This window comes from Leptonychotes weddellii, chromosome 11, assembly GCF_054177405.1.
Source record: "Leptonychotes weddellii isolate Sample4059 chromosome 11, ASM5417740v2, whole genome shotgun sequence".
NCBI classification, from domain to species: domain Eukaryota; kingdom Metazoa; phylum Chordata; class Mammalia; order Carnivora; family Phocidae; genus Leptonychotes; species Leptonychotes weddellii.
In genome coordinates this window covers 15553776-15569592 of record NC_138379.1, presented here as the reverse complement: position 1 = coordinate 15569592, position 15817 = coordinate 15553776, and the positions used below count along the sequence as shown (strand labels likewise).

The 15817-nt window shown below is 38.5% G+C and overlaps 2 long non-coding RNA genes across 2 annotated transcripts in view; both read left to right on the top strand.

Moving 5' to 3' along the window:
• LOC115937777 (uncharacterized) overlaps positions 1 to 15817 on the top strand; it is a 94812-nt gene that overhangs the window by 71609 nt on the left and 7386 nt on the right. The gene's annotated exons all lie outside the window — the stretch shown is intronic.
• Positions 469 to 7146, top strand: LOC145716146 (uncharacterized). The gene is made up of 2 exons (XR_014138589.1): positions 469 to 2867; positions 3585 to 7146. It is a non-coding gene; the product is annotated as an uncharacterized LOC145716146 (long non-coding RNA).

Sequence of the window (15817 nt, the reverse complement as noted above, 5' to 3'; positions counted from 1 at the left end):
TAGTTCTTCTCTGTTGTTGATTTCCAGATTTTAGAAAACAATTTTTAAATTAATATTGTTGAGTACCAAAATATGTGTTATAATAATTTAGAAAAATGCCAGAAAATTATAAAGGCGAAGGGGAAGATTAACTGAAGCTAAATGTACCCCTACAAATGATAAGCATTTAGCACTATGAAGAGTGCTCTGGGGACAGCAAATAGTACTCTGTCAGGGATAATTTTCTGGGCAGTTGAGGTGGTCTGAGTGATAAAGGAAGGCAGCGAAATAGCAAAACTGGAACTGTTCGACAGAATTTGCAAAGTTAGTTTGGGATTGTGAGGGTGAAAGTTGGTGCAACAATTGGGTGCTGGGAAGGGGAGGGGAAAAGGGCTCGCCAGCCCCGGCGCCACGACAGGGTTAACGGCGGCGCCGCCCGGTGCACTCTGGGAGTTGTAGGCCGCGGGTATTGTGGGAGTTGTCGTAAAAGTTCGTTCTTTTGGTGTGATGGCCGCCGCCAAGGCAGGAGTTGGGGTATTCTGTCATTCCGGACGGCTTAGGGGGCTCTCTGTACCGTCAGAAGGCCACCGACAGCCCCCAGGTTACCGAGGGCCTGTTAAATGTGTGCCTGGGAGGTGGGCGAGCGGTCTGCTGGGTTAAGCTTGGGGCCTCCTGTCGCTAGATTGGCCTGGGGGCCTCTGGCGGCTAAGGGCTAGATGAGGGGCTCCAGCCTGCCGGACCCTAGCCGTCTGGCTTTCAGCCTTCAAAATAACTGGCAGACCAGCGCCTAAGCGTTTTGGGGCATGCTTTGTTTTGTTGTGGTTTGTATCCTGCACCCCTCCCACTTTTCTTACATTGTTCGACTCTGTACTTCTGGTCGTTGATGCTCATGACCCTATTTGGGGTTAGGTTGGGCTCATTTTCTTGGGTCTGGTGGGATTTGTGCAACAAGTGGAATTTTGGAAAGTGTGGACAGAATATCCTGAGTGTTGTCTGTCTTGTTTTAGGTGTGAGAAACTGCATGAGTGGTGAACGTGCCCCTGAGTGTGTGCTTCACTTTCTCTTGCATGTGGTGAACCTTGCCCTTGTGTGCTAATGCTAAGAGGCAGTGTGGGGCAGTTCCGCCTTGTGAAATGCCTTTCTGTTAACTTGGATGTGTTCTTAAACCTTTTCGAGCCTCCAAAAGACTGTTTTGCAATTGTTCGTAGAACAGTATAGTGTGCAAAAAATGAATTTAAAACAGATCCACCATCACAATTACCTTTAGTTCTAGGAAGCAATCCCCTTCACCTTAGTGGTGCTGTGAAGTTGTTTGGGTACTTACGGGAATCAGATTTGCTTTTAGCTGTGTTACCTTACTTTTGGGTCACAGGGTTCCTCTGCATCTTACTTGTTTTTCGATAATCTCTCAGCTTGAGTCAAAATGCGACACTGTGTATTGACATGTAACTGCACATATCAGAATCTCAGGATAACACCAAATTGCCAAGCAGGTCAGTACCTGTCTTAACACCCCTGCACAAACTCAGTATTTCTGCCACCATGTGCTGCTCCATAAATTCTGCCTTATTTAGAGTCTGGTTGTTGTTTATGTAACTTGAGGCCTAACTAGCCATGAAAAGCTATTTATCAGACAATATTATGTAAAAGCTTTTCCCCCCCACAAGTAAAATTGTCATCTAGAACGTTTTTTTCATTCAAGTTTGGTGAAATGGGGGATTTAAAATAAGTATAATGTGCTTTTGAAAATCAGCTCTCAGTTTTTAGTTTGGGGGGCAGGCCATGTGACAGAAATGATTTGTAGTGAGAGAGGAAAAAAATTGTTATTTTTCTTGGTATTTTAGAGCCTATAAAACCTGTTTCTGTGTCATTTTGTTGGACTACTTTCATATATCATTAAAAAACCCTTTGATGTTTTGTAATGTACTGGGTTTTCATAATTCCCCTTTTGTCTGAGTTTGCTTAGTACTTGAGTATTTGAAAATACAGTAATGGTATGGAAGGGAGCAAAGTGGATGGGTTTGTATACGTACTTCTGTTGAATGTGATTTTGGGTATGGATTGGTAAACTAATACTGTTGGCTTGCTAGGCAGGTATCAAGAAGGTATTTCCTTCACTCTGACCTGACCTCAGTGTATCTTAGAATATTAATTAACTTGCCAATGGAAAAGGATTGGGAAACTTATTTTTAAATGATCTATATTGCTCATATTTGTTATTGTTAGGTGATGTGGTAAAATACTGGTGGTTTTGTATCTTAGAAAACTTTTTATCTTAGAAATGGCTAGAATTTGTAGATTTGTAGAGTCATAAAATCATTCAAAACCAATGACAACCACAATTTGCTTTGAAAGAAGATGCATACTTTTTTTTTAAAAAAGATCTTATTTATTTATTTGAGAGAGAGAGAGCGCAAGCACGAGTGGGGTGAGGGGCAGGGGGAGAAGCAGGGTCTCCACTGAGCAGGGACCAATGCAGGTCTCGATCCTGGGACTCGGGGATCCTGACCTGAACCGAAGGCAGACACTTAACCGACTGAGCCACCCAGGCACCCCAAGATGCATACATTTTTAATTGTCAAGTTACCTGTGACTCAGATCCTCAACAAATGATGCATTTGAAGGTGCTTGGAGAATAGATAGGTACTTATTTTGATAAGTTTAGAAATAAATGTATCTCTGTATTTTCAAAGAGCCCTTCTGGACATTTGTGAGTAGACAAATGTCTCTAAGAAATGGTGAGATTTTACCCAAGCATTTTAACATTTAGTCCCTGAGGACTTTGTTTTGTACTCTGCTTTCTACCTCCATCATTTCAGTTCTTCTGCTGGTGTGAAATGTTTTTTGAAGTACAAGAAAGTCACACTATACTCCCAGAAAAAATTATGGTAAGATCCACTACCTTCTGAAGAAGATGATTCCTAAGGTTGTCTATATGTATTTGATAAATGTGCCAAAAGTGATCATTTTGAAACTTAGGCTTTGTGTAGTTTTGATGAAACTCCTTTCAGTGAGCTATAGCACCAAAGGGTAACTGGTAACGTTCTCTTTTTTTTTAATTAATTTTTTTAAATTAGCCTCCACACCCAGTGTGGGGCTTGAACTCATGACCCGAAGATCAAGAGTCACACGCTTTACTTACTGAGCCAGCCAGGCCTCCCACTGGTAATATTCTTGTTATAAATGAAGGCCTTTGGTGCTGGTGTTCATTCAAAAATAAATACCAACTTACAAATAATACAGTGTGGAAGATAACAAAAAATTAAAGTGTTCATTTTAGATTGTAATCAAAATTTGGAAATACTTGGGTGGAGGGGTTGAGTAGGAATATCTGTTTGAGGCCTTTATGCAAGTCCTTTCTAATTTCGTTTCCCTATACAATACTGTTCACATTGCTGAAAACACACATTTTTTATTAATGTATTTCTGCATCTGTGAACATTTGTGAGTGGTAAAACTGCACATACAAGACAACAAACCACCCATTCAGAATTTGGCCCTTAGTTTTCATTTTCACTATTTGAAGTGGAAGAATTGTTGATTGTACTTTGTGCACTTGTTTATATATTTTGTTTTCAGATAACAATACTCTTTTTTTTTTTTAGATTTTAGTTATTTGGCAGAGAGAAAGATACAGCGGGAGAGGGAACACAAGCAGCGGGAGTGGGAGAGGGAGAAGCAGGCTTCCCGCGGAGCAGGGAGCCCGATGCGGGGCTCGATCCCAGGACCCTGGGATCATGACCTGAGCCGAAGGCAGAAGCTTAACGACTGAGCCACCCAGGCGCCCCCAGATAACAATACTCTTAAATATGAAGTGCATCTCCACCCACTCACTCCCCTTTTTGGAGGATAATAAGGTGTCTGAAAGAAAGAGGAAAAGTTTTAAAATTTTTTCATGCCTTTCAGTGAATCTTATTTTCTGCTCCTTTCTACGTATATTTCCAGGACCGGATACATTATCTCTGCTCTGCTGGACCTTATTTCTGGAAGACAGGTTATTAATCACAGGATTTTTATAGGCAAGACATAACACACCAATAGTTACAGCAAAAGGTTGTATCTAGGTTAGAAGATATTACTTCATTTCTTATTGGAAAGAAAACAAGATCATATGCATATATTCCAAAACTTAAAGGATTCTATCTATATCTTTTTTTTTTTTTAAAGATTTTATTTATTTGTTTGAGAGAGAGAGTGAGCAAGAGAGAGAGAGAGAAGAAGCAGGGGGAGAGGGAGAAGCAGACTCCCCGCTGAGCAGGGAGCCTGACCTGGGGCTCGATCCTGGGACTCTGGGATCATGATCTGAGCCGAAGGCAGACACGTTAACCAACTGAGCCACCCATGCATCCCAGATCCTATCTATATCTTAAAAATTCAAGAGACCTTAAAAGATTATTTTGCTTTGTCCTCTGCTTTCGTTATTTTTCATTTTGTTCAACTTTCACCCTCAGTGTGCTTGTGTGGCTCTAGAACTTAAATGACATTTTTGTTTATTTTGGAAATTTTTTCTAAATTATTTGCTTCAACTTTTAAAAACCATTTTTTCCTCTAAAATATCCATAATATTCATTCTAATATCCATGCTTCAAGAAGTCAAGAAGAATATTCTTGAAAAAAAAATAGAGGAGTCTCAGCAGAGAGATAATATTATAGTGTGTGTGTGTGTGTGTGTGAAACAAAATAAAATTTTAGGACTCAGAATACAATAACCAAAATAAAACCCAAAATTCCCTGGAGGTGCTCAATTGCAGAATGGAGATAATGAAGAAAAGAGTCCGTGAACTTGAAGCTAGAGCAATAGAAATTATCCAGTCTGGTAAACAGAGAGGAAAATGATAGAAAAAATAAATGAACAGAGCCAATGGGACAATGTCACAAGGTCTAGTATTCATTTTATCAGAATCCCAAAAGGAGAAGACAAAGAGTGGAGTGCAAAAAACATTTGAAGAAACAGCAGCAGAAAACATCCCAATTTTGGTAAGAGATACACACTTAGAACTTCAGGAAGGTCAATGAATCTCAACATATATTCAAAGAAATCCATACCAGACATATCACAATCAGACTACTAAAAATTATTTTAATGAAGCATTCTTGTCACATAACATTTTTTTTAAAGATTTATTTATTTGAGAAAGTGCACACAAGCAGGGGGAGGGGCAGACAGAGTGGAGAGAGAGAATCTCAAGCAGACTCCCCGCTGAGTGCAGAGCCTGAAGCAGGGCTGGATCCCACGACCTTGAGATCATGACCTGAGCCGAAATCAAGAGTCGGATGCTTAACTGACTGAGCCACCCAGGTGTGCTGTGGTGTGCTGTGAATTGTCATATTACATTTTTATAACTAAAATGCTACACATGCTATGTTTCTATATTCTGGGGGGAAATGAGTTAATGACTTCTTTAAACCTTAGCACCAAGTTCCAGAATGTGGCCTGTAAAGAAATCTAGGGTGTATGGCTTTAGTCTCCTTTTCTATTATTAACGGTCTTTAATTAACAAAGAGATACATGATTTGTCATTTTCAGACAAGTTTTACTTGAAGACAGTATTACTTCTTGCCTGACACTCATGAAATACATATTTGTGAAATTTTTATTAAGACCATACAAGAAGAAATTTTTTAATTGATGTGAAAGAATAGAGAGAGTTGTGTATGTTTACTAATCTGAAAAAAATTATTTGTAAACTGCTTTCGTGTTTTATGTTAGCCCCATGTTCCTGGATTTTAAATTGTTTTTAAAGAAGTTTTGTTTTTGTTTTTTTCCAAGGGGATAAGAACCGTACTTCCAGTGAAGTTGTATTAAGAGTGGCCAACTTTTTCCTTTATATTTTAGTATTAATTGAAGATTTAGAGTATGTGCAGTTTATAAGAGGGAAAGAAAAGGCCCATTGTATTAGTTTAAATGAAGACATCAGTGATTTTAAACTTTTCTGTACTATTTGTTGTAATTATAGAATTTGAATTTATAATGGAGTTAATTTTAAGATATTTGTGAAATGGCTTATTGATAATATTCTATAATACATCATTTTTTTTGAGATACACAGATTTAAGTGATTTTTTTCCTTTTTTTTTTTTTTAAGCGCACTTGAGCAGGGTTGGAGAGAGACGGAGAGAGAGAATCTTTTTTTTTTTTAAAGATTTTATTTTTTAGAGAGCGAGCGAGAGAGAAACAGCATGAGAGGGGCGAGGGTCAGAGGGAGAAGCAGACTCCCTGCTGAGCCGGGAGCCCGATGTGGGACTTGATCCCAGGACTCTGGGATCATGACCTGAGCCGAAAGCAGACACTTAACCATCTGAGCCACCCAGGCGCCTGGAGAGAGAGAATCTTAAGTATGCTCCATGCACAGCATGGCGCCCAATGCAGGGCTTGATCTCATGACCCTGAGCCGAATTCAAGAGTCGGGCGCTTAACCGACTGAACCAACCAGATGTCCCTAAATTTTTTCATTCTAACACAAGATTTTAAAAAGAAAACTAATGGTAAAGTAAATGAAACTGACTTGTAGTCTTCTACCTGAAGAGGAAAACTTGGAAAGAACATAATATATAGAAATGCAAAAGTTTTGAGATACGTAATAAGTTTTTTCAATCAGTAAGAGAAGATAGAAAGGTAAGCCATGGTTTGACAGTTCACAAAAGAAAAAATAAAAATGTCATTGCATAACATAGCAGATTCTGTTTTCCAAAGATGACCACAACAGTATCTCCCAGCTGACATGCTGTTCTGCAATGGGATGTCACTCTGTCATCAAAAGGGGCATCTGTCCACTTCCTTAATTTTGGGTAGGCTTTTTGACTGCTTAGACCAAGAAGATATGGTGGAATGGATGATATACCAGTTCCAGGTGTTGCTCTTATCTGGCCTGTTTCTTCCTGCCTTTTGGAAGCCAGCCACTCTGTAAGAGATGCAATTACCCTGAAATCACTATGTCCTAAGAAGGTCAAAGTCATCTGATGAGGTCCTGGAGGATAAAACATCTACTGGAGAGGCCAAGGAGCATTAAGGGACCAGGTGTGTAAGTGAAGAAGCCATTTTGCAAATGGATCCTCCAGCCCCACCTGCCATGGCTGTTGCTTTGTAAATCACATGAACCACCCAGGAGAGCCCTTCTCAATTTTGACCAACAAAATCATGAGCAAAATAAAATGGTTTGTTTTAAACGTCTGAGGTTTTGGGTGCTTTGTTTACGCGTCAGTAGATACCTGTAAAAAATACTGGGAAAAAAAAAAGATCTCATAATTTTTATAAGAGATGGCAGTATAGGATAATATATTTTCATGTCTAAATCTGTCAAGGAGCTAGTATCTACAGTAGAACATGGAATGCCTAGATCATCAAACAAAAAACAAGAGCCTCAGTAGAAAAATGCACCAAGGATATGAACAGGCTAATGACAGAAAGATATGCTCAAACCTATTAGTAATGAGAGGTTCAGATTAAAGCCACAATAAAATATCTCTGTGCCCAACAGACTAACAAAAATTAGAAAGATGGATAATGTCAAGTGTCGATGGGGATGGGGTGAATAGAAACCCTCATACACTGTTGCTTAGTGTAAAATGGTGGAACTGTTCTGGAGCAGTCTGGCAAAATTTAATATAGATCTGAATAAATTGTTTCTGGATATATGTCCTCAAGAAGTCTTAAACAGGTCTCTAAAGGAACAAATACGAGAATCATAATTACATTGGGTTTTTTGGTGACAAACTTCAAGCCAATGTAGCTTTGTTTTTTGTCTTTTTTAAAAAAATATTTGAGAGGGCGCCTGGGTGGCTCAGTTGGTTAAGCGACTGCCTTCGGCTCAGGTCATGATCCTGGAGTCCCGGGATCGAGTCCCACATTGGGCTCCCTGCTCCGCAGGGAGTCTGCTTCTCCCTCTGACCCTCCTCCCTCTCATGCTCTCTGTCTCTCATTCTCTCTCTCGCAAATAAATAAAAAATTAAAAAAAAAATTTATTTGAGAGCACATGCAAGTGAAGGAGGGGAGGAGCAGGGGGGAGGGAGGGAGACAAGCAGACTTCATGCTGAGCACAGAGCCTGATGCAGGGCAAGCCAAAATCAGGTGTTGGATGCTGAGCCACCAGGTGCCCCACCAATCTAGGTTTCTTAATCATTGAGGGGGCTAGGTAAAATATGGTGGAGGCACACACATACAGTTGTGCATTAGATAGAAGCAAAGGACTACATATATCTACCACATCTGCATATGTTTTAAAAATACAATTTAGTGAACATAATCAACAATGGAGTCTATAACAATATCATTTGTATAAATTTAAAACACATGGACACAAAAATGTAAGAAAATATTCAAAAACCTATGTCAAACACATTGGAATGTTGCCTAAGAACAAGAAAAAAGTTGCTCATAGAGGGAGAAGTGGGGAATGAGGTAAAAGAAATTAAAGGCCAGTGATGATGGTGTGCTGTGAACCAATGTGTATGAGCAAATGTTCTGTGCCTGAGGTCCAACAATAACCTACTCTGCTCAAGAGAAGATTATAATTCTCCAGGAGTCCAAAAAAGTAAATTGAAAGAATAGAACTATTTGTCAAGTCTGCCACACTTAGGGGAAAAAAAAATTTTAATGAGAGTAGTACTTACAAAAGTGTGGTCAAGGGGTGTCTGGGTGGCACAGTCAGTTAAGCCTCAGACTCTGTTTCAGCTCAGGTTGTTATCTCGAGGTTGTGAGATCTAGTCTCACATCGGCTCTGTGCTCAGCAAGGCATCTGCTTGAGATTCTCTCTCCCTCTGCTGCTCCCGCTTGTGCTCTCTCTCTTTCTCAGACCTTTAAAAAAATTCGGTCAGGGTCACCTGGGTGGCTCAGTTGTTAAGCGTCTGCCTTTGGCTCAGGTCCTGATCCCAGGGTCCTGGGATCGAGCCCCGCATCGGGCTCCCTGCTCCGTGGGGAGCCTGCTGCTCCATCTCCCTCTCCCCCTGCTTGTGTTCCCTCTCTTGCTGTGTCTCTCTCTGTCAAATAAATAAAATCTTTAAAAAAAAAAATGCAGTCAAACAGATAAGCTCATATTTTGTTGGATATATAAATCGGTATGACCTTTATAAATGACAATATTTACAAAGAGCCTTAAAAATGCTCATGCCCTAGCAAAAAACAACTATAAAATGAACTTTAGAAAACAAAACCATTTAAATAGCGCAGCAAACAGGAAATACTTAGGGATATATTTAACGAAGTATGTGGAAGACCTGTATGCAGAAACTATAAAACACTGCTGAGAGAAACTAAAGAATCCCGAAATAATGAGAGAGATACAATGTTCATGGATTGGAAGACACAGTATTGTTAAGATTTCACCTCTCTTCAAATTGATCTATAGATCCAAAAAAACTCCAGTCAAAATACCAGTAGGCTTTGAATTATTTTTATAGAATTCAGCAGGCTAAATTTGTATGGAAATGCAAATAGAGTAGCTAAGACAAGACGCACTATCTGATTTCGAGACTTTATAGTAATCTAGACAGTGTAATTTTAACATAATGATAGATATATAAATCAGTGGGACAAAACAAAGTGGAGGTGTACACATATATCAACTGATTCTCAACAAAAGTGCTGAGGTAAATCAGTAGGGAAAAATGTTTCAACAAATGACATAGGAACACTTGGATATCATTGGCAAAATGATGAGCTTTGTTCCTTGTCTCATACTATATACAAAGATTAACTTGAAATGGGTCACAAACTTAAACACAAGAGATAAAACTTCTAGAAAAAACAGGAGGGAAATCTTTGTGATCTTGGGTAATGCAAAGATTTCTTAGATAAGGCACAGAAAGTAGAAAGCATTAAAAAAAAAAGTTGATAAATAGGGATGCCTAGTTGGCTCAGTGGATAGAACATACGACTCTTAATCTCAGGGTTGAGTTTGAGCCCCACGTTGGGTGTAGAGATTACTTAAAATCTTTTTAAAAAGTTAATAAATTGGGTTTCATTAAAATAAAAATCTTCTTCGTCAAAATACACTGTTAAGAAATAAAAATACAAGCCATAGACTGGGAAAAAATATTTGTAACACATCTGATGAAGGATTCCTCTTCAGGATATATAAAGAACCCTTAGAACTCAGTAATAAGAAGACAGACAACCTAATTAAAAGAATGAACAAAACTTGGTTAAATAAATGAGCCAAAGATGGTCTCTGTGTATTGGCTCCAAGTTTATTTATTTATTTTAATATTTTATTTATTTATTTGTCAGAGAGAGAGAGGAAGAGCACAAGCAGGGGGAGCTGCAGGCAGAGGCATCCCTCCAAGTTTATTTCTTTACTACAGTCTGAGAGCTTTTAGTTATAAAAGCCCACCAGTGCCAAACTCAAATTTGTATACATTCCGTTATTTACAAAATAGCCCAAACAAGGGGATTTTTAGAACCTGCCTGCTTTGCATACTCTAGGAAACCAAACTCCACATCTGCTGGCAATCAATAAGATAAGCCCTGGGGGCACCTGGGTGGCCCAGTTGGTTGGGCGGCTGCCTTCGGTTCAGGTCATGATCTCAGGGTCCTGGGATCGAGCCCCGTGTTGGTCTCCTTGCTCAGTGGGGAGTCTGCTTCTCCCTCTCCCTCTGCTGCACCCCTGCTTGTGCTCTCTCACTCATGCGCTCTCTCTCAAGTAAATAAATAAAAATCTTAAAAAAAAAAAAGATAAGCTCTGGGCCATAAAGGTCCCCAAGCCTTTGGTGGGGCCTTTCGAAGCTCTGACTCAGACGCTCTACCATGCTGCTGGAACACATCACCTAGATGTGTAAGCCTCCTGTCTGATTGCCCTCTCCTCTGGGAGTTCCCTTGCCCTCCTCCCTTTTTGGATGGTGACCCCCTCACTGTCAGCCTACAAACAGTCCCATGATGACGGACTTCATGCAACCCTGAAAACTCCTGAAACTCTAGGTACTGCCCAATAAAGCCTGTGTGTTATTGCTTCTTGTGTTCTTATCTTGATCAGTCCCCAAATCCCCAACAAGACTTTAGCAGACACTTTACAAAAAAGAAATGACTGTGCAATAAGCACATAAAAAGATGCTCATTATCTTTATTCTTCAGGGAAACACTAATTAAAGCTACATTGAGTTACCAGTATATATCTACTAAATGAAAAAGACCGACACTACCAAGTGGTGGTGGAGACATGGTGCAAAATGATAGAGCCACTTTGGAAAACAGCTTTTCAATTTATTATAAAATTGAACATTTACCATGTAATCTGTAATTCAACTTCTCAGTATTATTTACTCAAGGAAAATAAAAGCATATGTCCACATAAAGACTTGTATGTGAACATTCATAGTTGTTTTATTCATGTAGTCAAAAATTGGAAAGTCAAATGTTCATCAACTGAAGAATGGATAACCAAATGGAATACTCAGGAATGAGAAGGGATAGACTACCAATACTTGCACCATGGATCAATCTCAAGGACATTATGCTAATGGAGAAGTCAGACACAAAAGATTTTATACTATATGATTCCATTTATATGCATTTCTAGAAAAGGCAAAACTAGAGTGATAGTAAACAAAACCATTGGTTACGATGGATGAAGGATCAGGGAGGGGACGGACTATAAAGCATGAGGAAATGTGTATCTTGATCCTGGTAATTATGCAACTCTACACATTTATCAAAAGTCATCAAACACTTTAAATTTATGAATTGTATTTATCTCTCGGTAAGGTAGACTGAGAAAAAAACAAAGTACTCATGCCTTTAAACTCAGTAATTGCATTACTTTTTTTTAAGTTTTTTTTTTTTTTAAGCAATCTCTACTCCCCATGTGGGGCGAATTTATGACCCTGAGATCAAGAGTGATGTGCTCTACCAACTGAGCCTGCCCGACACCCCAGTAATTGCAATTCTAAGAATTTAATATAAAGAAATAATCTGAGATGTGTTTAAAACATACTAGAGTGGGGGTGCCTGGGTGGCTCAGTTGTTAAGCGTCTGCCTTCGGCTCAGGTCATAATCCTAGGGTCCTGGGATCAAGCCCCGCATTGGGCTCCCTGCTCAGCAGGAAGCCTGCTTCTCCCTCTCCCACTCCCCCTGGTTGTGTTCCCTCTCTGGCTGTGTCTCTCTCTGTCAAATAAATAATAAATAAATAAATAAATAAATAAATAAATAAATAAATAAATAAATAAATAAATAAATAAAATCTTTTAAAAAAACATACTAGAGTGTTCATTTCAACATTATTTATAATAGCTAACTTGAAACAACCTAAATGCCCAGCAATAGAATATTGTTTAGATATTTAGATATTTAGTCTATGATACGTTCATGCAGGAAATTTGTCAAGCCATGAAAAATTACATAGAAAATAGGAGTTGGAGAAATGTGTGCTACTTTAAGTAAAAAGGCAGATTACAATACAGTATGTGCTCTGGCTTTTTACTTTTGTTTTTATTCTAAAACTGGCAGTTAACAGAGTAAAACATTTTTCACTATGTCATTGATAAATGAGGGGCAAGTGGGATTTTTGTGATATTATGCAAATAGGATCTGAAAATCTGCTACCTCCATATATATTTTTTTCTTCTAATGGGAAATGGAAGAGATTAAACATTTGAGTGTATTGTTAGCATTTCACATTTTTTCCCATTGAAAATTTATTAGATTGACATCAGGATTTATGCTGGGATTCTAAAAAAGTAATAGGAGGGGTTGTTTTTAGATTCATATCTTTTTCTTATGTAATATATATGTAAAATGTAAAGAAAAAATGAATGTGAAAGGAAGTGGGAAATTTATATATGTGTTTATTATGTCATATTTGATACATAAATGTTATAAGGCATAAAAATAAAATAAATGCCTGTGGAAAAAAGAAGAGATTAAACGTTTAGACAATGTTCTTTAGCAACAAGATAGGCCAAATTCATTACTTCTTTTTACAATAAAACAGGAATTATATGCATCCTGAAGGATATTGACTAATATTTACAAATCCTCAAGGTGATATCCTTAGCTTTGACTTTATAAAAAAATCTCCCTAAATTAGCTTAAGAGGACACTTATCTATCTGTATCTAAAATCAGAAGAGAGTTGAAATGAGATTAATTAGACATGGACCCACAGTACATTTCCTGGGGTATGTTAAGGATCAGAATATCTGATCCCATCTAAAGCCTGCAGGTAAAATGTCCCATGTACTGGCTGGCAGTCCCAGAGCAGGATTCTGTTCAGGAACACTTGGACTATTAAATATTCCCACCTTGAGCCAGGGAAGGTAAAACAGGTAAACTAAATGGTGTTTGAATATACATTCAATAGGGAATAAAGGGCCTGTGAAATTCTTTGATTAGTCTCTCTCAGTGTCCTGAAATTTTCATTTCATGATTGAAAGAAAGAATGAATTAACTCTGAGATCTCCAATTTTGACAGACCCTAGAACATTAAGGAAATATCTAAAATTGGGTATATTTTGGGACACCTGACTGGCTCAGTCTGTAGAGCATGCAACTCTTGATCTCGGCATTGTAAGTTCAAGCCCCACACTGGGTGTAGAGATTACTTAAATAAAAATCTTTAAAAAGTAAAATAAAATTGGATATATTTTTCAGTATCCATTAGCTTTTTGAAAGTAAATTAGAAAAAGTTTTATGGCAGTATTCAAACTTTTTTTTTTTTTTTGAGAGGGAGAGAGAGAAGGGGAGAGGGCAGGAGGGAGAGGGAGAGAGAGAATCTTAAGCAGGCTCCACACCCAGTGTGGAGCTTGAGGCAGGGCTCAATCTCACAACCCTGAGATCTTGACCCGAGCCAAATCAAGAGTTGGATGCTTAACTGGCTGAGCCACCCAGGCATCCCATTCCCTAAACAATTTATTTTTATCTTTTTTTTTTAAAGATTTAATTTATTTATTTGTCAGAGAGAGAAAGAGAGTGAGCACAAGCAAGGGGAGCGACAGGCAGAGGGAGAAGCAGGCTCTCTGCCAAGCAAGGAGCCTGATGCGGGACAGGATCCCAGGAGCCTGGGATCATGACCTGAGCCCAAGGCAGATGCTTAACTGACTGAGCCACCCAGGCATCTCTCCCTGAGCAATTTAAATCATGTTTTCTATACACTTGGAAACCTGTAATCAAAAATTATAATCTTGTCCACAAATTGGGTGGGGTTTTTTTGTTGTTTTATCTCTAAGTTTGCAATTAATTGGATTTCTATAAACAGCGTCTTCTTTTATGTTAAGCCCAGTTCATTAAAATTTATGTGTAAATAAGAAGTATTCTTGGTTTTGGAAAGCAAGTGTTTTTTGACCATTCCTATTTAAATGGTTAAAATATCTCATTCATCAAATGATGAATGAGTAGCTTATTTATGAGGAACTTGTGAAGATATTACAAGTTGGCCCTTTGGTCTCTCTACAAATCCAGGCCAAAAAGAGACCCATATTAAGGAACTTACAGAAAGAGTGTTCATTCATATATCTTCACTAAACACACACATATATACGTATATAATAAAATGCAATATAAATAAGGCAATTCTTACGAAGAAATATCTAAGACAAAGTATGGATTGGGAATAGAAAACAGAGAACTTGGAACTGCTTGTGTCTTGCATAAAGGTCATTTCTCCCTAATTAAAACCAGAGTGTCAATGTTTTATTCCCAGTGTCAGAGAGCTATTGTCATTTATACGCATGCATTTTGTTTCACTCTGAACTTCATCTAAGACAAGTATGCCAGCGCCACGAGAAGCTGTTTACATGGCATCAGACTATAAATCAAGACCACAAGCCTTGTGCTCTAAGAAGGAAGCTATTTCACCTTTACAGTATTCACATATTGTTTCTTTCTCTCTCTCTTTTTGCCTTTGGTATTCAGAAAGTGGAACGCTGTTTCCTAAATAGATCATTTGTACCTGTTTCTGGTGATTATTTGTGGTGAGTCTAGTTACTGATTTTACATCTGTTTTTAGCAACCCACTTTCAGTAGTTCTTTGTATTGCTAACCTAACTACCCATTTTTTGCAGCTTACTTAAACACATGTTTTTTTCATTCATCCCACTTTCTTGCTAGCTTTTCCTGTCCATCCTAACGTTCTCAACTTGATGAATCTTCCACGTGTGTCAATTTTAACAATGAAATGGCTTGTTATTTTATTAGCAAAATGAATTTATTTGGGAATAGCAAGGGAATTGCAATTCAGGACAAGTAAACTGGAAAAACCATAGGCAACTCCAAAGAGACAAAGGGAAGGTAAGCCTTTATTAGGTTTCAGGGGAGGTTTGTTTTGCACGAAAGTTCGTTGGAGGACACGTGTTTGAGGTTGTGGCGGTTTCTCACTGGCTGCAAGTGGTGGTGTGTTGTTGCTGGGGCAGAAAGAGACCTTCCTTCTTGCTCGCTGTGTAGGCTGCAACCAGTGGTATGCATGTGAGCCCTCCCCCTTTAGGGCTTCCCAGCTCCATTTTCAATGAGGTTTCCTTTACTACTTTTCACAGATGGAAAGTATGCTGGAAACTTTGAAAGAGAAAAACAAGTATGCAGTGTGTGTGATTACAGGGATATATGACTTAGATGTGCTTCAAACAAAAGCACATTAGCCATATCAACAATTGCAAAGAGACCATTAAAAAAAAAAGACATTAATAAGGCAAAAAGTTGGGAATATTTGATGGTAAGAATCCTGTTAATTTTTTTAGGTAGGATAATGGTATTATGCTTTGTTTTTGAAAAACAGTCCCTTATAATTTTAGAGGCACATGCAGAAATAATTACAGAAAAAATGATTATGTTTTCTGTGATTTGCTTCAAAATAATTCAGGAAAGGGGGCACCTGGCTGGCTCAGTCAGTGGAGCATGCAACTCTTGATCTTGGGGCCAT